The sequence below is a fragment of the Pseudophryne corroboree genome, chromosome 8 (assembly GCF_028390025.1).
Source record: "Pseudophryne corroboree isolate aPseCor3 chromosome 8, aPseCor3.hap2, whole genome shotgun sequence".
Classification (NCBI taxonomy): Eukaryota; Metazoa; Chordata; class Amphibia; order Anura; family Myobatrachidae; genus Pseudophryne; species Pseudophryne corroboree.
Window position 1 is genome coordinate 374,047,312 of NC_086451.1, and position 27,593 is coordinate 374,074,904.

At 40.8% G+C, this 27,593-nt stretch overlaps 2 protein-coding genes across 2 annotated transcripts in view; one reads left to right on the forward strand and one right to left on the reverse strand.

Annotated features, from left to right (window-relative positions):
• Positions 1–27,593, reverse strand: part of LOC134949163 (sphingolipid delta(4)-desaturase/C4-monooxygenase DES2-like) — a 180,094-nt gene that overhangs the window by 138,578 nt on the left and 13,923 nt on the right. The window lies entirely within an intron of this gene.
• Positions 14,473–27,593, forward strand: part of LOC134949164 (tubulin-folding cofactor B-like) — a 165,517-nt gene continuing 152,396 nt past the window's right edge. The window contains exon 1 of the mRNA XM_063937585.1: positions 14,473–14,555. The gene's annotated coding sequence lies outside the window, so the exon portion shown is untranslated. The remainder of the gene's footprint in view (positions 14,556–27,593) is intronic.

Genomic DNA, 27,593 nt, shown 5'->3' on the forward strand with positions numbered 1-27,593 from the left:
ACTGGGAATTCAACCCAGACATATTTGGAATTATTTGTGGGGTGGGTGTGGGGTGTGGTGGCCCCTGTGTCGGTATCGCTGGGCTGCTTCAGGTCGGCACACCCTAACACTTTATTAACACTTATGAGTTTCCCTATCACTTTGTATATATTTTTGTATTATTTTAATCACACCACTCACATAGCACTTCTGTGCTTCTTATTAACCCTATTAACTCTCACCTGTGTGCTGACCTGGGGTAGCCGACCTGTGCCGACATTATGGGGTCCTGCACCCCGGACCCATACCTAATATTAGGGACCCCCAGTGACGGAGAGGCCTTGTCGATCGGCCTGGGGGCTTAACCCTATATCTGCAGATATACGCAACCAAGATCTCCGTATTATCTGACTATTATGTAGGAATATTATTCACTCAGTGTGCATTAGGGAACCATTGTTTTTTCCTTCACAGAATTACCCCTCCCTTTTAGCACCTGAGTGACATCACTATCTGATTGAGCAGTTCACCATTTTTTTGCATTGTATTGAGAGGCATGAACGGGTCAGCAGTAGGAGGGATTGCTGACTCTAGACTGCCATAGGGGGAAGTCAGGGGTATCCCCAGGTAAGCTGGCTCTCAGATGCTGTAGGAGCCATTACCACGTGGCCTTACACTGGGAATTCAACCCAGACATATTTGGAATTATTTGTGGGGTGTGGTGGCCCCTGTGTCGGTATCGCTGGGCTGCTTCAGGTCGGCACACCCTAACACTTTATTAACACTTATGAGTTTCCCTATCACTTTGTATATATTTTTGTATTATTTTAATCACACCACTCACATAGCACTTCTGTGCTTCTTATTAACCCTATTAACTCTCACCTGTGTGCTGACCTGGGGTAGCCGACCTGTGCCGACATTATGGGGTCCTGCACCCCGGACCCATACCTAATATTAGGGACCCCCAGTGACGGAGAGGCCTTGTCGATCGGCCTGGGGGCTTAACCCTATATCTGCAGATATACGCAACCAAGATCTCCGTATTATCTGACTATTATGTAGGAATATTATTCACTCAGTGTGCATTAGGGAACCATTGTTTTTTCCTTCACAGAATTACCCCTCCCTTTTAGCACCTGAGTGACATCACTATCTGATTGAGCAGTTCACCATTTTTTTGCATTGTATTGAGAGGCATGAACGGGTCAGCAGTAGGAGGGATTGCTGACTCTAGACTGCCATAGGGGGAAGTCAGGGGTATCCCCAGGTAAGCTGGCTCTCAGATGCTGTAGGAGCCATTACCACGTGGCCTTACACTGGGAATTCAACCCAGACATATTTGGAATTATTTGTGGGGTGGGTGTGGGGTGTGGTGGCCCCTGTGTCGGTATCGCTGGGCTGCTTCAGGTCGGCACACCCTAACACTTTATTAACACTTATGAGTTTCCCTATCACTTTGTATATATTTTTGTATTATTTTAATCACACCACTCACATAGCACTTCTGTGCTTCTTATTAACCCTATTAACTCTCACCTGTGTGCTGACCTGGGGTAGCCGACCTGTGCCGACATTATGGGGTCCTGCACCCCGGACCCATACCTAATATTAGGGACCCCCAGTGACGGAGAGGCCTTGTCGATCGGCCTGGGGGCTTAACCCTATATCTGCAGATATACGCAACCAAGATCTCCGTATTATCTGACTATTATGTAGGAATATTATTCACTCAGTGTGCATTAGGGAACCATTGTTTTTTCCTTCATATTTTAGATTGAGCAGTTTCTTTCTCCTTTTGTGCGCCAACCAAGAGACAATCTTCTCTATCTTGTCCTGTATCCTCAACTTATTGTCTATGGCGGCACCCCCAACATATGAATGTGAATTAACATTACAATATATGTATTAATGGGGTTTATAATATATCAGAATGAATACTTATTGACCTTTTGACTAGTGCAGAAGTTTTCCCCTCCCCTTGTCCCTTACTTTTTATTACCGTAGTCGACACTGGAGTCAGACTCCGTGTCGATATCAGTGTCTATTATTTTGGATAGTGAGCGTTGTGAGACTCTGAAGGTCTCTGCGACATAGGGACAGACATGGGTAGATTCCCTGTCTGTTCTCTAATCTTTTGTGCAATAAATTTACCTTAGCCCTTAATTTCACATATCCAAACAGGTGTCGGCGTTGTCGACGGAGACACCACTCACACACACATTTGCTCCATCTCCTCCGTAGGGGAGCCTTTTACCTCATACATGTCGACACACACGTACCGACACACCACACACTCAGGGAATGCTCATCTGAAGATAATTCCCCCTTTGGAGAGACAGAGAGAGAGAGTATGCCAGCACACACCCCAGCGCTATATGACCCAGGAAAAAACACAGCAATTTAATGTTTACCCAGTAGCGCTGTTATTATCAGCGCCGAATTATGTGCCCCCCCTCTTCTTTAAAACCCTCTCTTCTACCGTGGTATAAGCAGGGGAGAGACCGGGGAGCTTCCTCTCAGCGGTGCTGTGGAGAAAAAACATGGCGCTGGTGAGTGCTGAGGGAGAAGCCCCGCCCCCTTGACGGCGGGCTTCTGTCCCGCTAAAAGTGTAAAATTGGCGGGGGCTCCTGCATATATACAGTGTCCAGCTGTATATATGCTCCTTTTGCCAAATAAGAGGTTTATATTGCTGCCCAGGGCGCCCCCCCCCCCTGCGCCCTGCACCCTTACAGTGACCGGAGTATGTGAGGTGTGTGGGAGCAATGGCGCACAGCTGCAGTGCTGTGCGTTACCTCAGTGAAGATCATGAAGTCTTCTGCCGCCTGTGAAGTCTTCTTTGCTTCTCATACTCACCCGGCTTCTGTCTTTCGGCTCTGTGAGGGGGACGGCGGCGCGGCTCTGGGACCGGACGGCGAGGGTGAGATACTGCGTACCGATCCCTCTGGAGCTAATGGTGTCCAGTAGCCTAAGAAGCAGGACCTAGCTTCAGAGAGTAGGGCTGCTTCTCTCCCCTCTGTCCCATGATACAGGGAGTCTGTTGCCAGCAGATCTCCCTGAAAATAAAACACCTAACAAAATACTTTCTCTCAGCAAACTCTGGAGAGCTCACTGAAAAGCACCCAGCTCGTCTGGGCACAGTATCAAACTGAGGTCTGGAGGAGGGGCATAGAGGGAGGAGCCAGTGCACACCAGAACCTAAATTCTTTCTTAAAGTGCCCATGTCTCCTGCGGAGCCCGTCTATCCATAGGTGTGCGCAGGGGGGGTTCCTGGTGCGCACAGGCACCCCCTAATGTCTGGCACCCCGATCTTACATGCCTGATGCAGCGATCGCCGAGCAGGCTGATTACTGTCCCCTCTGCGCTGCACCCTGTCAGGATTGCATTACTGACTGGACGCCTGGGTTAATTAAGGGTGCCACTGCCACCGGCTTTCAAACTCCATGTACAAAAACATGCTCGCACGCCCACCTGCCACATGCCCACCTCTCTCCTTCTATGCTATGCCAACGCCAGCCACTGATGAGGAGCAGCATGCAGCCAGCGTTCATCTTAGGAAGACAAATTCAATACTGGCAGGCAGTCAGCAGCAGCATTGACACGTCACTCGTTTTTCCAGCAGCAGCAGTACTAGTCTGCGACTGTCAGTGTCAGTGAGTGACTGACTAGTAAGTAAGCTGCTGCAGCTTGCAGGGGAAAGAGAGAGGGAGCCAGACCAGGCTGAGGAGGAGCATTGTAATTGCAGTGAGTGCCATCAGGGGTGTTTGTTTGTTGCACACCACAACATCTGACAATGTATCTGCTTTATTAAGATTGGTACAAGGGTGGATATTTTATATTGCGTTGACCGTCAATAGATGGTGCTAGACACGCCCATAAGGCGGTGCTAGACACACCCCTCCGATGGTGCACCCCCTAATAAAATGTGCTGCGCACGCCTATGCGTCTATCCCCATGGTCCTTACGGAGTCCCCAGCATGCACTAGGACGTTGGAGAAAATACAAAGATGTTAAAGAATAAATGTGCGTACAAAATTCCTGTTGTTGTTTGTACCAGTTATAATTAATGATGTTGTACAAATTGTCAAGGAGCTAAGTGTTATATCTATTCTGTTAATCATACACTTACTAAGTGATTTTTTTTCCTTCTCTTTAAAGAAATCGGTGTGGTTTTTATTTTATGTTTTTTTGGGTGGCTGCTTGTCCTGGCCTTTGCCTTTACCACTGTCGTGTTGGTGTACTCTGGTGGAGCGCCTTGGTGGTGATGACACTGGCATTATATTTGGAGTAGTCGTACCAGAACTGCTGCTTGGTTGCTGTTGGTGCAGGGATCTGAGTGTTTCATTGAGGTTAGTGAGGGTGTCATTGAGTTCACGTGTTGCAGCATTTTGATTGTCTACAATTCTGGACATAGATTCTTTGATCATTTGATTGCTTTCTAAAATGTTTATATAGCTTTGCTGTTGTCTGTGCTGTTCTTCCATTATGCGCTGTAAGTTGCCCATGACATGTGTAATGTCTGCACGCATGATTTCCATGGTATTGGCAATTCTCGTGTTTGTTTAATTTTGTCTACTGAGATTTCTGCTGACTCTTCTGGGGTGAGATGGTAGGCTTGCAAACATTTGGGCCTGCCTACGCAGGCAATCTTCATTAGTGGCCTGCTGTCTAGTCCAAATGTTCCAGAACACTTCATCAGGGCCTTGTGTTACTGGTGTTGTTGGGCTGTGTTGTGGTGGTTGTGTGCTTTGCTGTGGTGGAGTACTCACAGGTGCTGGGGGGCTGATTCCTTCGATTACTGGCTGCATTTCTAACATGATTGTGTCATCCATGTCACTGTGTTGCTGTTGTTGCGGAGGGATGCTGGTACCAGGACTAGAAGCTGAAATTAAAAACATTTATCCGTTAGTTATCCATATGTTTGATAAATTATTACAAAGCACTAAACATGGAACACATGTAATTGACTGGTGCTTTCAGATATCCTGCCTAGCAACATCATCACTCATAACTCATACATCATGCATAGGAGACCACAAATAGGTTGAACGCGATGGACAATTGTCTTTTTTCAACCTCAGATACTATGTAACTTAAATACATACATATGCCTGTTTGTGGCAAATGTGTCTGGTTACTTCATTCTGAAAGCAAACACATGAGTTGTATGGTAGATCAGACATACTCCACCATAAAAACACATTGTAATCCATAATGTGTTGCCTTATAGTGTCTCCAACCAAAACATAGTAATGTTTTTGTATGCAGTTGGCAATGTTAGGACAAACGCACATGTGAAAATGATTAAAACAACCTTACTATTTGCCAAGCTTACACATGAGTTTCTGTTGCAGCATCTTCCACACAATGTGCTACTGTATGGCTGAAGTGGACACACATATCTTTACTGGATGTGGACAAGGCAATTTTGCTAGGTTTTCATTTCATGTTTTACTGACTTCGGTAAGTATAGCAGATTTTGATGGGTTTTGACTTCATGAGTTTAAGTAAATGGATTATTACGATCTGACATTTATTTATTTTTTAACAGTTTGTTACTCACAATCAAGATGAGGGGAGTGTGGTTGGCGGCTTGGAGGTGTGTCCAAAATTTGGAGAGGGGGCACCGAACAAACTGTCGATAATCTTCGTGGCGGGGTAGCCTGCTGTGGTTGGGCCTGGACATCAGACCTTGCTTTCTTTGCTGGCACATGTTTTTTTGGTGGTGTGTTACAGAAGTCCGCATTCTGCTGCTCAAGACTTCTTTTGATAGACCTAGTATTGAAAGTGACATTTTGTTAGGGCCATTCCTTTACAAACCTAACCTATACTACAATAGACACTTTACCTGCTTCCGCAGCGTCATCATCATCAGATGTGATGGGAGTGACTGTAAGACGACCAGTACTGCTTTTTTTCAACACTGTAAATAAAAAAAAAATAACATAACTCATGTATTCATGCTATTGTTGATACATCCACCCATTATGCTTATAAACATTACATCTTTCAAAAATGGTTGCTTTTTTATGACTCTAAAAATAAGGGCCTTATACCCAAAAACCACAACATCAAACCAAAAACATTGTCCAATAGCCATATGCACTATGGAAAGTGCAACACAGGGAATCATGTACAGGACACAGACATAGGACACAATTACAAATACATACACTAGCAAGCCAAAACGCACACATCTTCATTTTCTAATAAAAGGAAAAAAATTACAGATGCAATATAGAAATTGTTCTGTGATGTGGCACTTCAAACACACATTAGTACAATATGAGCCCACCAAAAACAAACCCCCCCCAAAAAAATGTTTTTAAAAAAGTAAGGTAACTAAGTCTGCAGTGTTGTGTCAGGGTACAAATACAGACTCAAACTGAACCAACAAATAGTGGGTTTGTCTTAAACAATATTACATTGAGTACTAATGAAATTACACATGTAACTGGCTTCAAAGCCACTTTGCACTACTCCAGCCTCTAACATGTCAACCACTGTTTTGGAAACATTGCACATGGATAACTGAAATAATAAACATAGTCCAACTTTCAAAATGTACAATGTGCAAAAGGAAAACATTATTGCTGGACAATTCAATGACACACCAAGTCCAAACTACACATGGAAAATGTACTGTCCAAAAACCACATGACATACAAGCAAGTAATACGTTACATTGGCTTTTGTATGAAACATTACCCAAAACATTGTATTTGCTGACGCACACTTGAAGATGGGAGTAATATGCAACGTCACATGACACACATTTAAACAAAACAGTAAGCCAGAAGTAATGTCATAGAATGTTAAGGCAAATACACATGCTCACCATCCTTCCTGGGCCGATCGGAATCCCGGACATGGGTTGCAGACACTACTTCTGGAGGGATTAAAGTCCGCATGGGCTCCTCATAGTCCAGATATCTGTCAATAAAGGCGGCCCACCACCGGTTTTGCGAGCCGACTTCGCCTCCTTGGCCATTTTAGACTTGACACGTCGCTTTATGTCATAGTACCGTTTGCGGCACGTGTCCTCCTTCCGCTTGACCACCCCCTCACTATTGACAGCAGCAACTACTTTCGCCCACAACACCGTCTTCTTCCGTGTTGGCACCTTGGCGGACTCAGGACCAAATAGCTGCCGCTGATACTTCATCAGCTCCCGCACCAATGTCACATTTTCTGCAAAACTAAACTTGACATTCCGCCCAGTCTTAGTAGTGGTGCGTGGCTGCGGAGCTGTCTGTCAATATCGCTGTCACTTGAGGCTGCTGCAGCAACCTCACCCACCTCCTCCACCTCACTCACCCCCTCCACCTGACCAACCTCCTCCCCCTCACTCACACCCTCCACCTCACTCACCTCAGCCACCTCTGAGTCACACATAATTGTGTGTCTAAACAATTAACACAAAAAAAAGACAAACACACTCCTCCACTACCACTACACACACACACACACACACACACCGACAAGGGACTATAAAGAAAAAAAACTTGGACAAAAATTGAGACAAAAAAAAACAAACAAGACTACAAGAATGACAAGACTACTTTCAAACACAATACAACACTCAGAACTCGCAAAAAATACTCCTCCAAACAAACCCTACTCACCAACCTCCACAGCACAACCTCTCTCCTCACCACTAACTAAACCCACGAGGTGCGGACGGTTTGGGGCATATTTATATGGTTGCGCACAGACACTCCTACATCTGAAACACAACCAATCACGAACGGGGATGAAAACCGAAACTAAAAGTGAAAATGCCGCCGTGGTTGGAAAAAAAACCTGCCGCGTTTAACATAGAAAAAACCCCCAGTACAAACAACAAAATCACGAACGCAAACGTGAATGTCGGCCGTAAATGACCCAAAAAAATACGAATGGCAACAACATCGGGAAACACGAAAACAAATAAGATGACAGCTTCGTAAATTAGCGTATCTCAATTCAAAAAGTTGCATGAAAATGCACCCGATAACAAAGGAGTTTAAACACTCCACAAACCGACTCAAACACGAATATTAGTAAATAAACCCCCAGGAGTGTGAGTAACTATCTTTCCCCCAAAAAATGTATCCTCTTATCTTTTTGGACTTTGGAATCCCTTTTATTGGTTTAAAAAAAAAAAGTTTTTATGTGGACAATTTGTCTGATGATGTTGAACTGTGGCTCCTTGTCTATTCAAATAAATTTGTTAATTTTTTTTACTGTGGACACGAGTACAACTGATGTCTCTGCAAAGTGACCATGGGGAGTAAACCTCCTGGGACCTGCTGAAAGATACCTTTATAGGAGTCACACAATAATTTGAACTGTGAGTCAGGGTACGCTGTATTTGATCGCTACTACACCCCTAAAGATACCTTGATGTGTTCACCACCTTTACTGCTTTTGTGAGTTTCGGGGTATGCTCCAATCTATCTACTCTAGATCTATGGCACATACTTCATCTCTGTTTAGAGACCATTATACACCATGCCAGGCCTGCATGAGTGTGAGGAGTCTCGATTTAAAAGAAACTTTGATGTGCATGTGACCACTTGTCTAAAGTGTGAGTGGGGTACGCTGTATAGCCACTTTTAGTACTGGAAGTCCTTCTTTTATTTGTTTTTTTGTTGATCTGTTTTTTATCAAAAATCTTCTACACATTGCTTGCTTTCTTAATTTGTGTCTTTTATGCTGGAAAATGTACATCGGATATTCATAACTGAATCAAGACCCAGTTCAAGAAGCATCCCACCTAATATAAAGGGAAGTATTGGTGATATTATTATTCATGTGGAGTCTTTTAGCGCATGTGGGATTATATAGTTTTCATCTTTGTTGTATTTTAAATCCTCACTGCAACTGCTGTCACAAGGCCATAGTGGCACATGCACAGTGGCATAACAAATCACTCTGCTGTGTCCAACATCGTGTCCATCTCTAAATCAGGCTTATGTCAAAATTCAATTGCTGTTTCATGCGGCGCTAATTAATAGGCATCTAATGAAGCAATTCAGTTGTTGCTCCAAACAGTGTGAATGTTGCGGGTACCAATATTTCTGCTTGCCACCTCCTGTAGTGGCGAGCAGAAATCTGCAAAAAAGTCCATGGTTTAGGCACTCTAACCAGGACTTTTGTCACGTAGAGTGGCTCCACCCTTCTAAAGTTCTGTTAGAGTGCCCAAACAGTGCTTTTGGGTGTGACAATAATGGGCGCCCAAAACAATTGAATTGCTCCGTCAGATACCAATCATGTTGACCAAAACAATTGAATTCCCCCCTCAGAGTCAAAATGGGCAAAAGAACATGTAGCTCAAGAATATTATGGATTAGAAAGGGTGTGCTGTGAAGAAAGCTTAATTCTGTTATAAACAAACGTAGGAAACGTAGGTCAGATAGGTGCGCTATCCTTAAAAAAAAAAAGCAGACAATGCTTCCCTCAATATTGTTCCTTGTGGAACTTCAAGGCATCAAATAGTAGGCTCCATATAGAAGGAGAAAAAAATTCCAATATAGTGTACTACGTTAAAAAAATTTAATATAACAAGTTCATAGTTTCAAAAGACACAAGATAAAAGGACAGTTATACAAGAACATTCTTAAAAAGACAAAAATTTCATCACTTGATAAAAAGTGGTTGCAATGGTGTAGGTGGTTTACCAGATTTTTGTTTAGTTTGGGCCTTAAGATGTACATAAGGAGTCACCGGCTCCGGAAAACTGCCTCCTGGGTCCAAACTCCACTTTCGTATGGTCAGCCTTTCACCATCAGAGATAGCACTCCTGTCACCGGCTCCCGACCAGTTTCGGGACCTCTCCGTTCCTCAGGACAGTGTCTTGTCTGGTTTTTTTATTTTTTATTTAAGAATAGTGCACCTATCTGATCTACTTTTCCTACGTCTGTATATCACGTTGGTACAGGTTGAGTCTCCCTTATCCAAAATGCTTGGGACCAGAGGTATTTTGGATATGGGATTTTTCCGTATTTTGGAATAATTGCCTAACATAATGAGATATCATGGTGATGGTACCTAAATCTAAGCACAGAATGCATTTATGTTACATATACACCTTCTACACACAGCCTGAAGGTAATTTTAGCCAATATTTTTTATAACTTTGTGCATTAAACAAAGTGTGTCTACATTCACACAATTCAGTTGTTTCATATACACCTTATACACACAGCCTGAGGGTCATTCAATACAATATTTTTTAATAACTTTGTGTATTAAACAAAGTTTGTGTACATTGAGCCATCAAAAAACAAAGGTTTCACTATCTCACCCTCACTCAAAAAAGTCCGTATTTCGGAATATTCCGTATTTCGGAATATTTGGATATGGGATACTCAACCTGTATTGGGGATAACACTGACCAGAGGGTTGCTGCTGATCTGTGTGTGTGCCCGGTCTCTCCTTATCTTTTCTTCTATTCATTTTGTTAAAAGTTGCAATCTATTTTGACACCAAAAGATGGTGCTTATATAGGTATATTTTACATCACATAAGTTCAAGTAAAGATGATGGCAGAAAGGAATGAGCCGTATATGGTAATGTGGCAAATTTTTGGTAGCTGGTACAGGTGGGGGTGAAGAGACATACTAGGATTCAGTGTGTGCTCTGGGAATGCATGCTGTCTGTAACACTGAAGGAGACACCAAGGCCACTTCTCTACATTCTTAAGCAGGAAAGGTAGAACTGCAATACCATTCAAAGTAAAACACGTGACTAGCATGGCTGTTCTATATTTCCTGATTAAATACACAGAAGCTGTGTCTTTTGTTAGTCGCGACTTAATAAATTTTTTTTACTGCCTTTCTCATGGGATCTGGTCAGCAAAGCGGAGTTCGGGATTCTCGACAGTCGGCATCCAGAACGTAAGTATTCTGGGGAGGGTTAGACTGGGGGCGGGGGGTTAGGCAGCATAGGGGAGGTTAGGGATTGGGATTAGGCTCTAAACAGGGAGGGGTTAGGCTGCAGGAAGGGAGGGTGAGAATACTTACTTAGCAGGTGTCGGGAATGGTGCTAATATAGATGCTTGAAATGTGTTGAGTTTTTATTTTCAGCAACTGAGAAACCCATGTTGAACTTAGGCAAATAGAATTAAGTAACTGGAGATTCTCACACCTGCCGCTGTACCTGTGGTTTATTCTCAAGTAACAGTTTGGGTACTACTTTTGAAAGAAAACAGTGTCTATTGTAAGATCATCAATGTGTCCAATCATCTTCCAGTTGTCAAGAGGCGGGCACTTACTTCCGGAACCGGGGCTTGCCCATCCGGCTGCGGAGGGACTGTGCATTGTGCAGCTTCCGGGGGAGCGGGAGACAGGGGACCTGGCGGGTAAAAGAGTGTGACTGCAGCACTGGGAACTGCCATGTTGGAGACCAAGGTTTCCTGTGACCAATGGCTGTGATCTCTGGGATGCTCAGTCCAATGGGAGGCAGCTTTCTTGTACAAAAGTGGTCAGCCCACTCTTGCATGCTTCCAGTGCTTTATGTTGCTCCCCAGTGCAGAGGCTCCAGCTCTGAGCTCCCTCAGGAAATCCCCTGTGGTTACCCGTGCACCTAGGATCTCTAGCTCCGCTTTGTAGCATTCTTGCCACCTCCCGTCACCCCTCACCAGCGGCTTCTCGGTTCTACAGCTATAGCTGTCCGCCCTCCGGGCAACCTCCCCAGGTGCCGAGACCGCTGAGGGGCCTCTCTGTCATCCGCAGTGCCCTTCAGCTGCAACTATCCGGCACTCTTCAATCCTCAGTGTTCTTCGGCCTCGTATATATTATTTAGTCCGCAAGTCTTTATTCTTCAGTGTCATTCAGCCTCATCTACCAAGAAAACATTCTTGAGTCCGCAAGTTTTTATTCTTCAGTGCTCCTCTGTCTTGTTTTACAAGCATTCAGTCTTCATTCTCCTGCATTCTTCAGCCTCGTTTGCTAAACAAGCACTCTTTAACCCTCAAGTCTACAATCTTCTAGGATCCGCAGCCTTGCACGCCAGGCATACCTAGGCTTCATTAGCCTCTGTGTTCTATGAGAAAGAACTACATTCGTCTACCTCAATTCCTCCCTACTGTGGCATCCACTTGCCCAGCAAACGGCCATGCATCGGAAAAACATCTCCTGCCTGTTGTGACACCAATCATAGGACCACTGTACCAAATGTAGTAACAGGGTCCACTGAAACCAGTGGCATAACTAAAAATGTTTCTCCCCAAAGCCAAAAAATTCTCTGCCCCCCCCCCTCCCATAATTGCCACTAGTAAAGTGATGAATTTGCGCTTGCCACAGGGGTGTGTCCTCATTAAAATGGGTGTGGCTTCACTGAAATGGGCGTGTCATTGCAAGACAAGACTTTCTTATACCCGTTTTGCAGCCTGCACACCGACACATTGGCGACCACAGGGAAAAAAAATTCTGATTCATCCCTTTACATTGTTTGTAATTTTTCCTCTTTATAGTAATGCCCCTTACACATTATGCCACACTCTGCAATACCCGTGACATTATACCACACATCATAATGCCTGTGACACATTATGTCACGCATTGCAGTGCCTGTTATACATTATGCTACACACTGCAATGCCCGAGACATACCACATACAATGCCCGTGATACAGTATACCACACAGTACTACACATTAAGCCCTACAATAAGGCTTCCAATTACTTTTAAATTACCTGATCGTTGACAAGGGTTTCATGATCTTGGTTCCATGTACGGTGCCAGGGGTTTTCATGCTCAGGGTGTCATGCTCGTTGTGAGGTTTCATGCGCTGGGTGTCAAGCTTGTTGCCTGGGGGTAACGCTTGTTGTCAGGGGTTTCATGCACTGGGTGTCATGCTTGTTGCTAGGGAGTAATACCTATTGCCAGGGATTTCATGAGCTGGATGTCATGCGTGTTTCCAGGGGGTAGTGCTCATTGCCAAGGGGTTTTCATGCTCGCTACCAGGGTGGCAAGGTTGCAGGGTTCCACAGCCAGCACTCCCATGGGTCCCGGCACTTCCTAGACGCTAGAGGTCAAATATGACCTCTAGCATATCTCCTCCATGGTGGCGGCCATTTTGGGAGGGACATTTAGCAGATTGACACTGCACTGAATCTGCACTAAATCAGTGGCGGCGCCCCCACAGCTCTGCGCCTCCGTAGTTACGTCACTGACTGAAACAAATATAAGGAGTTGTTTACTTAAACAGTCCATTTGATTAGCATCTTCTTACATATTTACAGGTTGAGTCTCCCATATTCAAAATACTAAATACTAAGTATGACTGAAATATTAGCTTTATAATGGTTGTTTATGCGGGTGGTCTTCAGTATGCCGGCTGTCGGGATCCCGGCGCACAGTATACCGGCTGTCGGGATCCCGACAGCCGGCATACCGACACTTATTCTCCCTCTGGGGGTCCAGGACCCCCCTGGAGGGAGAATAAAATAGCGTGGCGCGCGTAGCGCGCCACCGTGCCCGCAGCGTGGCGAGCCCGCAAGGGGCTCATTTGCGCTCGCCACACTGTCGGTATGCCGGCGGTCGGGCTCCCGGCGCCGGTATGCTGGTCGCCGGGAGCCCGACCGCCGGCATACCATACTACACCCGTTTATGCACGTACAGTACTTTGTTTAATGCACACATTAAATATATTGTACAAAATTTACTTCAGGCTGTGTATATGATGTATATGAAACATAAATTAATTTTGTGTACGTATATAAAATTTGTTTCATGCACAAAATTATTAAAAATATTACATAAAATTACCTTCAGGCTATGGGCGGTATCCAATTAGCATCAATCTGTTTTCCGCACATAAAAAGTCGGATATCACGATTAATGACCGATGGTATCTCTCATGATCCAGGCTATTTCAAGTAGGAATAGGCCTGTTAATATCAATGTATGTGATATCTGAGTGGTATATAAAGGGATGGGGTGCCAAGGCATCTGGGTTATATTGAAATGGGCATGATTGAAATTTGTAATATTCCAATTGATGTATCAATGTACCATTGTATTATACCAGTCAAATGTCTTTACATGTTAAATGGTAGAGACTTAATTGATCTGCTTGTATAGAGCTTGTTTACAGTACAGAGTTAACAGATACCCTTTGATTCAGGGAACCAGAGAAGCTTTGGCCAGCAGGGTGTGACTGGCATTCCTGGGATCCACACAGGTCCCATACTACAGCTGTAAAGGCAAGCCATAAAAGATGAGAAGAACCAGAGTTATGGCTAGAAAGGTGTTAAGCCCTTCCTGGCCTGTGTCTCTCAGAACAGGCCGTTTGTTTACACAAGAACCATGGCCAGAGCTTGAAAGGTTATTAGAAGATAAGGCGATTTTCCCCTGACAGAGTGGCTGGGAAGCCCAGTATGAGCCGACACTCAATACCTTCCCTGCTTGGAAGAGTTAAAACAAATCCAGAGGGAGGGGGGCTGCAGGGGGAATGCAGCCTGGGTTATAAATAGGAGAAACACAGGCTGTTTAACGTTCATTCTGCATGAGGCTATGAAAGGATAACAGATGATCCGTAAGTCGACGGGAAGGCCTCATCCCATTACTACTGAATCCAAAGACACTGGGTTGGTTTTGTTCATTTCCCTATTAATTTATTTTATTTGAAATTGTATTTACGTGTGTGACTATTTACAACTATTATATTATTGTAACTTTCTTTTTTCTGTAACAATAAGCTTTGAAGTTTATACTTGGATTCAAAATTCTTAATCTTATTTCTGTTACCTGTGTTTTCCAAAACTAAAAAGCCTTGAGAGGTCAGGTTAAGAAAGAGATCACAAAACGGAGACCGTTTGTGATAACCCGGCGCTGTAATAGTGTAAATAGTTATATATTTGAGATGTTTCAGCAGCTAAGCATAAACAACTTGCCAGGTTGCAACGTTAAAATCTAGAGAGAAAAAAAGGAGGGGAGTATGCTTTGCGCTTGAAACAATATATCAAAAATTATATGTGCAGTCGGACAAAGAAGATAGACTCAGTACAACTTCAAAATGATAATAAAAAAACACTTTTATGGTATCAATTAAAGCAGAATATGCCACATATAGAATGAATTAAAATAATGACAGTTTTACAATTTGTTAGATAAACTAAACTGAAAATAAAAATAAACATAAGAATAAAAATAAAACAGTTAAATGATTATATTCAAATGGTGATAATAAAAAAATCACAACACTGGCGTCCCAGTGTATTATTTTGGGTTTGTAATTCCCGCAGGGATAATTGACAGTCTCACAGTCTCAGATATTAATATAGTTCTTTAAAGGAAAGGTGCAATCTGTAATTAATGCTCCCGTGCTGGTTCCTGCGTTAGTGTAGAAACAGGGTCATCATTAGATGAAATACACGAGGAGTAATAATGTGTGCTTTATTTCCTGTTATAATTACAGCTGGTAGTTGCCGTCTTTCCCGGTAAGGTTTTGTTAATTATAAATATAGCAGCAATGTTCAATTTAGATGGATTTAGCCGCCGTGAACAAACTACTGGGAACAGGTGTTAGGCCCCACAGCGGGGGTCACACAGAACTCACCCGACCAGTGTTTGTACAGCCGTGCGGCAATGATGAATCCAGCGTGCGGCAAAAAGCTGTGACCGAAGCTGTCACGGTTATGCTGAGCTGCGGACTGGGTCCTTTCGGCGGGTATCACCAAGTGAGAAGTGTATCGAGAGTGGGCGTCAACGCGTTTCGTCTCCTAGCAACGGAGACTTCCTCAAGACGGATACTTCCCCTCTCCATGATCACAAATATATACCTGTCTGATTGCTTTCATGGCAATCAGTTGTGGTTAATTGATACTTAAAATTATTATAAACGATTAAACACAAAATAAGAAACATACTGGAGGTATAAATGTAATAAAATTCATATACAAGTAATATTCTAAGATACTAACCATATGTACTGAGTCAATCTTGTATAGTTTACTAAAATGTAGACTTAATGATTTAATTAGGATCAATTTGGACTTCAATTGTCAAAGTCCATCTGGGTTTTTGTATCACTTAGTATCTGCATGCTTTGTAGCTTCTGATAGTAAACTCACGGATCATGTGTAGATGTTTGTTTTATATTGATATAGTACTTAATGAATAAATTGTGAATAGAGCTACAATAGCCAGTATTTTATTTTAAAAGACCAGACAAAAAAGATGAAAGAATAATAAAAAACTAATAAATAAAAAATAAATAATATATGAATGTATAGTTTACTAAAATGTAGACTTAATGATTTAATTAGGATCAATTTGGACTTCAATTGTCAAAGTCCATCTGGGTTTTTGTATCACATAGTATCTGCATGCTTTGTAGCTTCTAATAGTAAACCCACGGATCATGTGTAGATGTTTGTTTTATATTGATATAGTACTTAATGAATAAATTGTGAATAGAGCTACAATAGCCAGTATTTTATTTTAAAAGACCAGACAAAAAAAAATGAAAGAATAATGAAAAACTAATAGATAAAAAATAAATAATAAAGAGATGATAAAAACCAATGAGGATTTTTTATGCAAAAAGAACATTTATGTTTGGATAATTTGTTGTCTTTGAGGGATCTTTTAAATTGTTCACAGAAAACACATATAAAGAAAAAATTACAGCCAATAATAGTAATGAAATATGATAATAAAGTAAAATAAAGAATGAAAAATGAAAAAATGAGATGATGAAGAATGAAAAAATACTTTTTAAGCTTTGAAATCAAAAATGAAAAATATTCTTTGCTGCTCAGGAAAATATCTATGCTAAAAAAATATATATTAAACGGGACAGACTAATCTAATAAATTCCGCATATAGCTATAGAAAGTCTGACCTATTTTTATATATATGAGCAAAGATAAGAATTTTTGGACTATTACAGATGAAGGGTTACCTATAAATTTAATCTAGACATGAATAATCTAAAGCTTCATTAAGACCATTTGGATAAAGGGAATCCAATTTAAAAATCCATGATGTTTCCCCCAAACAGAGTTTTCGGAACCTATCACCTCCTCTTTTTGTGCTTGTAAACTGTTCAAGCCCTATAATAGAGAGGGATGATGGATCACCATTGTGTTCTCTTGAGAAGTGGCGGGACACGCTGTGAGTTTGAAGTTTTTTAATAATGTTAAGCCTATGTTCTCTAAATCTTGATTTAATTGATCTGGTAGTTCTTCCCACATACTGAAGAGAACATGCACATTGTAATAAATATACGCAATATTCTGAGTCACAATTAATAAATTGTTTAATCTGAAAAGTCGTACCATTAGATTGAGAGGTTACACAAGATTCTTTATTCCTCATATATTTACATGTTAGACACACTTTTTTATTACATCGGAAGTTACCTAGCGGTTTCTTTGGTAACCAATTAGAATCTGTATCTATATCTATTGGTCTAAGAAAACTAGGGGCCAGCATTTCTTTTAAATTGGTGTTTCTTTTGAAAATAATTAGTGGTTTATCCGATAGGCTTTTATTTAGGATTGGATCTTGTTTAACTATCTCAAAATTATTTTGTATTATCTTTTTTATAATATTAGATTTATTATTAAATTTAGAAATAAATTTAACAGAATCTCCTATCGAAAAATTATTCAATTTGTTTTGAGATTTCATTATTTTTTCTTTATTGGAGTTTTTTGACCTATCTGATAGATCAATATTGACCTTCAGAAGTGAATTTGCAAAGACCTGTGAATCCTCTAGGAGATGAGGAGGATAGCCTCTTTCTCCAAACTGTTTCAGAAGAACTTTGACTTGAGAGAGAAATGCTAAGTCCTCAGAACAATTACGTCTGAGTCTAGTAATTTGATTTTTTGGAATATTTTTTAACCATGGTTTGTAGTGGCTACTTGAATAGTGTAGGTAATTACCTGTACCTACCGGTTTAATATAGTTGGTAGATATAATTTTGTCATTGTCAATTGAGAACGTGATATCAAGAAAGTGAGTAGTGAAGAAATCAAAATTATAAGTGAATTTTAAATTATAAGAGTTGTCATTCAAAAAAATAACAAAATTACGTGCTTGTTGGTGACCCCCTTTCCAAATAATGAACAAGTCGTCTATGTAACGGCCATAGAGAACCAGGTTCTCTCTATATGGGCCGCCCCAGATGTACTCCTCTTCGAAGCGGCCCATATAGAGGTTAGCAAAACTAGGTGCAAACCTGGTCCCCATGGCCGTTCCAAGGCGCTGTAGATAGTAACGAGTGTCGAACAAAAAATAATTGTGAGTTAAAATAAAAGAAATAGATTCCAATACAAAGTCACGTCTGCCCGATTTAATGTTAGGGTCTCTGTCCAAATAATATTTGGCCGCATTGATCCCTTCTTGATGAGGAATATTAGTATAAAGAGATTGGACATCTAGGGTTAAAAAACCCCAGTCCTTAGTCCAACTTTTTCCTACTGTTTGTTGTAATATTTGTTGTGTATCTTTAATGTATGATTTTAATGTGGCGACGTGGCCTTGTAAATGGAAGTCAACAAAATGGGATAAATTAGATGTGAGTGAATCCACTCCCGAAATTATAGGTCTCCCAGGTGGGTGTAACAAATCTTTATGAATTTTGGGTAAATGATAAAAAATGGGTGTGACAGGGTGTGAGGGCAACAAAAAATAATACTCATCATCTGATATCACGTCATCTTCTTTCACCTTTTGTAATAGATTTTTTAGTTCTGATATAAAGGGGGTACTTGGGTTACTCGGTAATGCTGTATAGTAATCAGCGTCATTGAGTTGTCTATGAGCTTCCGCAACATAGTCAGATCTGGATTGTAAGACTATCCCTCCCCCCTTATCCGCTGACTTTATAACTATTGAAGAGTCATCTTTGAGGGCTTTTATTGCATTTCTCTCTAATTTAGTTAAGTTTTGCATATGGTAGACTGAGGATTTCCTTTTATTCCTTTCAGATTTCTGACACACAGTTTTGAAGTCTTTTAAGGTTTTATTATAGAAAACAGTAATGGCAGCACTTTTTTGTTCTAAAGGGAAGAAATTTGATTTCCTTTTGAATTTTGAACATATAGGCTCAGAATTATTAGTCTTAATATCAAATAGTTTCATTTCTAGGTCAGTACTTTCTTGTTGTAGTTCTTCTAACATCAAAAGACCTGCATTGTCCATATCATCCAAGATTATAGGGGAAGATTCGTTGTCTGGATCATGACTATTCAATTTTTTGATAGCGAAATAACGCTTCCTACAGAGGTCTCTGGTGAATTTATTCAAATCAACGAACAACTCAAAAATATTGGGTTCCTTACTAGGTACAAAATTTAGACCTTTTTTTAGTAATCGCATTTGGTCAGCAGTGAGATTGTGGGAGGATAGGTTATAGATCCCTTTACTATCTACTTGTACCTCGCTTTTCTTGGGCCTCTTTCCTCCGCCTCTGCATCCTCGCTTTCTCTGTATCTTTTTGGGGTATGATTGGATAGGGGCCTGTATGGATTGGGGTGATGGAAAGTGTTCAATCTGGAAAAATCCCCTGACTGTTCAGTATGATTAGCCCCAGTCCAATGTTTTTTTGGATGGTCTGTACGTTCTCTAACGCTGGGTCTATTTGGATAAGAATATTTTTGTGATCTATTTTGTCTAGGTGTAGAAATACCTGCCTCTGAATTTGGTTGCGATTTAATTTGAGGGGATCTGTGGTAGGATTCATTTGAGTAATTATTAGTATATCTAGGGTTCTCTGATCTGATTTTTTGTTTATTATAAGTTCTTACTTTGTTTAATCTATAATCTTCTTGGTCTCTAGACCATTTCTTCTTCTTATTATATATCAGATCTTTCTCAAACCTTTCGACTCTATTGTTTATTTGTTCGTCTTTTTCTTTAAATAGAGGATGATCTTTAAAGCTTAAAAGATCATCTTTGGTTTTATCAATTTTATTGACTGTATATTCAACTTTATCATTTCTATATTTAACAAGAAGCTTCATAAGTGACAAAGAACACATATCTAAAGTTTCATCCCACTCTTTTTGGAGGTTAGGGTTATCATTAATAGACAGATGTTTAAAAACCCTTAATCCTCTAGGGATGACTTTAGCATCAATATATTTCTGTAATGAAATACTGTCCCACCAATTACGCATTTCATCTTTTAATAGATCTTCTAATTGATAGAACAGTTTATTCATGTCTGGGTCTGTCTGACCGGTAACTTTTTCTCCTTCATATGTAAATGAGGACAAATATTGATCCCGTCTACTTTTTCTATCATAATAACTTTTAAATTCTGCCATGTCAGACTGCACAATAAAAAATCAACCACTAAATGTGGGAATATTTGTTTATAAATTAATGATCTATAAGTATTAACACAGCTGCCAGGGTGTAGCCAATTAAACAAGAAAAGAAAGAGATCACAAAACGGAGACCGTTTGTGATAACCCGGCGCTGTAATAGTGTAAATAGTTATATATTTGAGATGTTTCAGCAGCTAAGCATAAACAACTTGCCAGGTTGCAACGTTAAAATCTAGAGAGAAAAAAAGGAGGGGAGTATGCTTTGCGCTTGAAACAATATATCAAAAATTATATGTGCAGTCGGACAAAGAAGATAGACTCAGTACAACTTCAAAATGATAATAAAAAAACACTTTTATGGTATCAATTAAAGCAGAATATGCCACATATAGAATGAATTAAAATAATGACAGTTTTACAATTTGTTAGATAAACTAAACTGAAAATAAAAATAAACATAAGAATAAAAATAAAACAGTTAAATGATTATATTCAAATGGTGATAATAAAAAAATCACAACACTGGCGTCCCAGTGTATTATTTTGGGTTTGTAATTCCCGCAGGGATAATTGACAGTCTCACAGTCTCAGATATTAATATAGTTCTTTAAAGGAAAGGTGCAATCTGTAATTAATGCTCCCGTGCTGGTTCCTGCGTTAGTGTAGAAACAGGGTCATCATTAGATGAAATACACGAGGAGTAATAATGTGTGCTTTATTTCCTGTTATAATTACAGCTGGTAGTTGCCGTCTTTCCCGGTAAGGTTTTGTTAATTATAAATATAGCAGCAATGTTCAATTTAGATGGATTTAGCCGCCGTGAACAAACTACTGGGAACAGGTGTTAGGCCCCACAGCGGGGGTCACACAGAACTCACCCGACCAGTGTTTGTACAGCCGTGCGGCAATGATGAATCCAGCGTGCGGCAAAAAGCTGTGACCGAAGCTGTCACGGTTATGCTGAGCTGCGGACTGGGTCCTTTCGGCGGGTATCACCAAGTGAGAAGTGTATCGAGAGTGGGCGTCAACGCGTTTCGTCTCCTAGCAACGGAGACTTCCTCAAGACGGATACTTCCCCTCTCCATGATCACAAATATATACCTGTCTGATTGCTTTCATGGCAATCAGTTGTGGTTAATTGATACTTAAAATTATTATAAACGATTAAACACAAAATAAGAAACATACTGGAGGTATAAATGTAATAAAATTCATATACAAGTAATATTCTAAGATACTAACCATATGTACTGAGTCAATCTTGTATAGTTTACTAAAATGTAGACTTAATGATTTAATTAGGATCAATTTGGACTTCAATTGTCAAAGTCCATCTGGGTTTTTGTATCACTTAGTATCTGCATGCTTTGTAGCTTCTGATAGTAAACTCACGGATCATGTGTAGATGTTTGTTTTATATTGATATAGTACTTAATGAATAAATTGTGAATAGAGCTACAATAGCCAGTATTTTATTTTAAAAGACCAGACAAAAAAGATGAAAGAATAATAAAAAACTAATAAATAAAAAATAAATAATATATGAATGTATAGTTTACTAAAATGTAGACTTAATGATTTAATTAGGATCAATTTGGACTTCAATTGTCAAAGTCCATCTGGGTTTTTGTATCACATAGTATCTGCATGCTTTGTAGCTTCTAATAGTAAACCCACGGATCATGTGTAGATGTTTGTTTTATATTGATATAGTACTTAATGAATAAATTGTGAATAGAGCTACAATAGCCAGTATTTTATTTTAAAAGACCAGACAAAAAAAAATGAAAGAATAATGAAAAACTAATAGATAAAAAATAAATAATAAAGAGATGATAAAAACCAATGAGGATTTTTTATGCAAAAAGAACAATTATGTTTGGATAATTTGTTGTCTTTGAGGGATCTTTTAAATTGTTCACAGAAAACACATATAAAGAAAAAATTACAGCCAATAATAGTAATGAAATATGATAATAAAGTAAAATAAAGAATGAAAAATGAAAAAATGAGATGATGAAGAATGAAAAAATACTTTTTAAGCTTTGAAATCAAAAATGAAAAATATTCTTTGCTGCTATTCTATAGCTATATGCGGAATTTATTAGATTAGTCTGTCCCGTTTAATATATATTTTTTTAGCATAGATATTTTCCTGAGCAGCAAAGAATATTTTTCATTTTTGATTTCAAAGCTTAAAAAGTATTTTTTCATTCTTCATCATCTCATTTTTTCATTTTTCATTCTTTATTTTACTTTATTATCATATTTCATTACTATTATTGGCTGTAATTTTTTCTTTATATGTGTTTTCTGTGAACAATTTAAAAGATCCCTCAAAGACAACAAATTATCCAAACATAAATGTTCTTTTTGCATAAAAAATCCTCATTGGTTTTTATCATCTCTTTATTATTTATTTTTTATCTATTAGTTTTTCATTATTCTTTCATTTTTTTTTTTGTCTGGTCTTTTAAAATAAAATACTGGCTATTGTAGCTCTATTCACAATTTATTCATTAAGTACTATATCAATATAAAACAAACATCTACACATGATCCGTGGGTTTACTATTAGAAGCTACAAAGCATGCAGATACTATGTGATACAAAAACCCAGATGGACTTTGACAATTGAAGTCCAAATTGATCCTAATTAAATCATTAAGTCTACATTTTAGTAAACTATACATTCATATATTATTTATTTTTTATTTATTAGTTTTTTATTATTCTTTCATCTTTTTTGTCTGGTCTTTTAAAATAAAATACTGGCTATTGTAGCTCTATTCACAATTTATTCATTAAGTACTATATCAATATAAAACAAACATCTACACATGATCCGTGAGTTTACTATCAGAAGCTACAAAGCATGCAGATACTAAGTGATACAAAAACCCAGATGGACTTTGACAATTGAAGTCCAAATTGATCCTAATTAAATCATTAAGTCTACATTTTAGTAAACTATACAAGATTGACTCAGTACATATGGTTAGTATCTTAGAATATTACTTGTATATGAATTTTATTACATTTATACCTCCAGTATGTTTCTTATTTTGTGTTTAATCGTTTATAATAATTTTAAGTATCAATTAACCACAACTGATTGCCATGAAAGCAATCAGACAGGTATATATTTGTGATCATGGAGAGGGGAAGTATCCGTCTTGAGGAAGTCTCCGTTGCTAGGAGACGAAACGCGTTGACGCCCACTCTCGATACACTTCTCACTTGGTGATACCCGCCGAAAGGACCCAGTCCGCAGCTCAGCATAACCGTGACAGCTTCGGTCACAGCTTTTTGCCGCACGCTGGATTCATCATTGCCGCACGGCTGTACAAACACTGGTCGGGTGAGTTCTGTGTGACCCCCGCTGTGGGGCCTAACACCTGTTCCCAGTAGTTTGTTCACGGCGGCTAAATCCATCTAAATTGAACATTGCTGCTATATTTATAATTAACAAAACCTTACCGGGAAAGACGGCAACTACCAGCTGTAATTATAACAGGAAATAAAGCACACATTATTACTCCTCGTGTATTTCATCTAATGATGACCCTGTTTCTACACTAACGCAGGAACCAGCACGGGAGCATTAATTACAGATTGCACCTTTCCTTTAAAGAACTATATTAATATCTGAGACTGTGAGACTGTCAATTATCCCTGCGGGAATTACAAACCCAAAATAATACACTGGGACGCCAGTGTTGTGATTTTTTTATTATCACCATTTGAATATAATCATTTAACTGTTTTATTTTTATTCTTATGTTTATTTTTATTTTCAGTTTAGTTTATCTAACAAATTGTAAAACTGTCATTATTTTAATTCATTCTATATGTGGCATATTCTGCTTTAATTGATACCATAAAAGTGTTTTTTTATTATCATTTTGAAGTTGTACTGAGTCTATCTTCTTTGTCCGACTGCACATATAATTTTTGATATATTGTTTCAAGCGCAAAGCATACTCCCCTCCTTTGAGAGGTCAGGTTACCTAATTTTTACGTATTAATAACTTTGTGTGCAGTTGAGAGCAAAAGCTCACCCTGGGCGTGGTACCTAAAAGTCGCTAGGCCTGGCAGACGCAGCAACTGGTATTTCCGCTGGTGGCAACTTACCGCGTGGATTTACCACACACGCTGAGGTAATCAGTACTGTGTCACAGGCAGCGTTCTCAGATTTGCGTATCTGGAGAATCGCCATGCAAGGATAGTGACAGTATCCAATTACAGATCTTTCTCTTATGTCCTAGAGGATACTGGGGTCCACATTAGTACCATGGGACGGGTCCACTAGGAGCCATGGGCACTTTAAGAAATCAATAGTGTGGGTTGACACCTCCCTCTATGCCCCTCCTACCAGACTTAGTTTAGAAAATGTGCCCTGGAGGAGCCGGTCACGCTTTGGAGAGCTCCTGAAGAGTTTTCCACCTTTATTTTAAATGTTTGTTTTTTTCAGTCAGGTCTGTTTTGGCAGCAGTCTGACTGCTTCGTGGGACTTAGGGGGGAGAATGGCCCAACTTCCTTAGAGTTAATGGTCCCGTTCTCTGCTGACAGGACACTGTGCTCCTGAGGAAGCCATTTGCAAGCCACACCACGGTGCAGCGTACCCTCACGCAGCACACCGCCACCCCCTAACAGAGCCTGAAGACAGAAGAGTGGTGAGTACAATGCCGGCATCCTGGTTAGCGGGTAGCCGGCAGGCAATGGCGGCACAATGGTGGGAGTGCAGCTCTGAGTACAGCCTGCGCTCCAGGGGGCTCAGAAGGCACACACTGCAGTGTGTCCCGCTGTGAGGGGCACGCTGAGCCACCATTGATACCCACACTGGCCTCAACTATCTAACAGGGGTTTTAAACCTTGGTTGGACATTATATTACCTCAGGCCAGTATAATAAATGTGGGAAGCCACGCGCCATTACAGGGGGAGGGGCTTCACTCAGAGCGGATCCTACAGCTCTCCGGCGCCATTTTCCCTCTGCAGCTCATACAGGCAGCACTCACAGGGAAGCGCAGCTCCTCCATAAGGACTCCAAGTCTCCTCAGCTGTACCAGGGGGTCTTAGTGAAGGGGGGAGCAGTGTTAAGATTATAAGCACTACTGAGGTGTTAGTTCTTGCGACCTAGCTAAGTTTAACTTTTGCTAAAGGGGCGCTGTGTGGCTGGCTGACTTTTGTGTCTCTCTAAAGACCCTGCCTACATATACTGTTTTCACTTGGCGTGTGTGTGTGTGTGTCCCTTCACAATCATGTCCAGGGACTGGGTTTCTTGTACAGCGGAATGTCTCTCATCCTCTGGGGACTCAGTACCCTGTACCCAGGATAGTGCTCACTCCCTGTCCAGTGGGGCTGAACCCCCATGGTTAGCTTCCATAAAAGGGATGATTTCTAATATTTCCACTAAACTGTCTCATAATGAGAAGGAGACGCAATTCTTACGGCAGTCTATGGATTACCTGATAAATAAAGATTCAGCTCACATGCCTGCGTCCCAAGCCCTCTCCATTTGCCCACAAAAGCGTACTCTGGCCCAAATCATGCAGGATAATACTGATCCTGATACATCAGATCCAGAGGAGGGGGAAGAGGATGCGAGTGGGGGAGATGCTGTCCTGTCACAGGGGATTCAGGCCCTCATTGAGGCTATCAGAACTGTCCTGCACATTCCTCACAGGGCAGAGGAGGAATCTTATTTTAATACTAAAAAGAAATTCTCATCTACTTTTCCTGCTTCAAAGGAATTGAATGCCCTCTTTGAAGAGGCTTGGGTAAACCCTGACAAGAAATTTAAGATCCCTAAAAGGTTGATTTCTTCCTTTCCCTTTCCATTAGATGATAGGAACAAATGGGAGAACCCGCCGATTGTGGACGCATCGGTGTCCAGATTGTCGCATAAGATAGTCTTACCGGTTCCCAGGGATGCGTCCTTAAAAGACATGGCTGACCGCAAGATTGAGACCACTCTCAAATCTTTATACACGGCGGCGGGGGTGACCCAGAGACCCACTATTGCTTGTGCATGGATCACTAGGGCCATTGCTAAATGGTCAAGTAACCTAATTGATGGTTTAGATTCCTTAACCAGGGACGATATTATTTTACTCCTACAGCATATCCAGGACTCTGCTAAATTCATGGTGGAAGCCACAAAAGAAATTGGTGAGCTCAACGCACGCACCACTGCCATGGCAGTGTCAGCACGGAGGGGATTGTGGCTACGCCAGTGGACTGCGGATGCGGACTCCAGGAAAGGAGTGGAAAATCTGACTTTCACAGGAGAGGTCCTGTTCGGGGATAAACTGGATAAGCTAATGTCCAAGGCTACGGCGGGTAAGTCTACATACCTTCCTTCCGCAGCTACCCCAGCTAGGAAAGCCTACTTTGCTCCAACTCTGCAGTCCTTTCGGATGGCTAAATTCAAGGGCAAATCCAAGGGTTCTTCTACAGCCTTCAAAGGAAATAGAAGGAAGTCTCAGGAACAGGCCTCAGGGTCTGCTTCCTCAAAGCCTTCAGCATGACGGTGTAACACACTGCCTGGAAGACAGGCAGGTGGGAGTGGGAGCACGTTATGTTTGTTTCAGTCACATTTGGGCAACATCATGCCAGGATCCCTGGGTCAAAGATCTTATAGCACAGGGATACAGACTGGAGTTTCAGGAACTCCCACCTCCCAGATTCTTCAAATTCGGCTTACCAGCTTCTCCAGAAGCCAGTTCGATCTTACAAGCAGCAATTCAAAAACTGGTACTGACTCAGGTCATTGTTCCAGTTTCTCTTCACCTGCATAGGATTTTAATTACCTACCGGTAAATCCTTTTCCTTGCTCCTAGTGGACCAGTCTATACCCCATGGTACTAATGTGGACCCAAGTATCCTCTACGGGCTACAAGTAAAGGATTTACCGGTAGGTAATTCAAATTATATATTCGATAACACATGGGATCGGAGATAAGTCGCCGATCCCATGTGTTATAGCGGCTCCGGCAGTCTGCTTTTCACAGATCCCTAATAGGTGCCACCATCAGAGGGAGGAGCGTGCTACGTCGGGGCTAATAGGATAGCCTCCGTTGATCCTATTAGCAAAGGTAAAGTACCGCTGCTAACAGGATACCCCCCTATGTGTATAAGGTGTATATGAAACATAAATGCATTTCATATTTAGACTCAGGCCCCATCCTCAAGATCTCATTATGATATGAATATGTTTCAGCATATGGAAAAAATAGGATTTTAATACCTACCGGTAAATCCTTTTCTCTTAGTCCATAGAGGATGCTGGGGACACTTCAAGAACCATGGGGTATAGATGGGATCCACAGGAGACATGG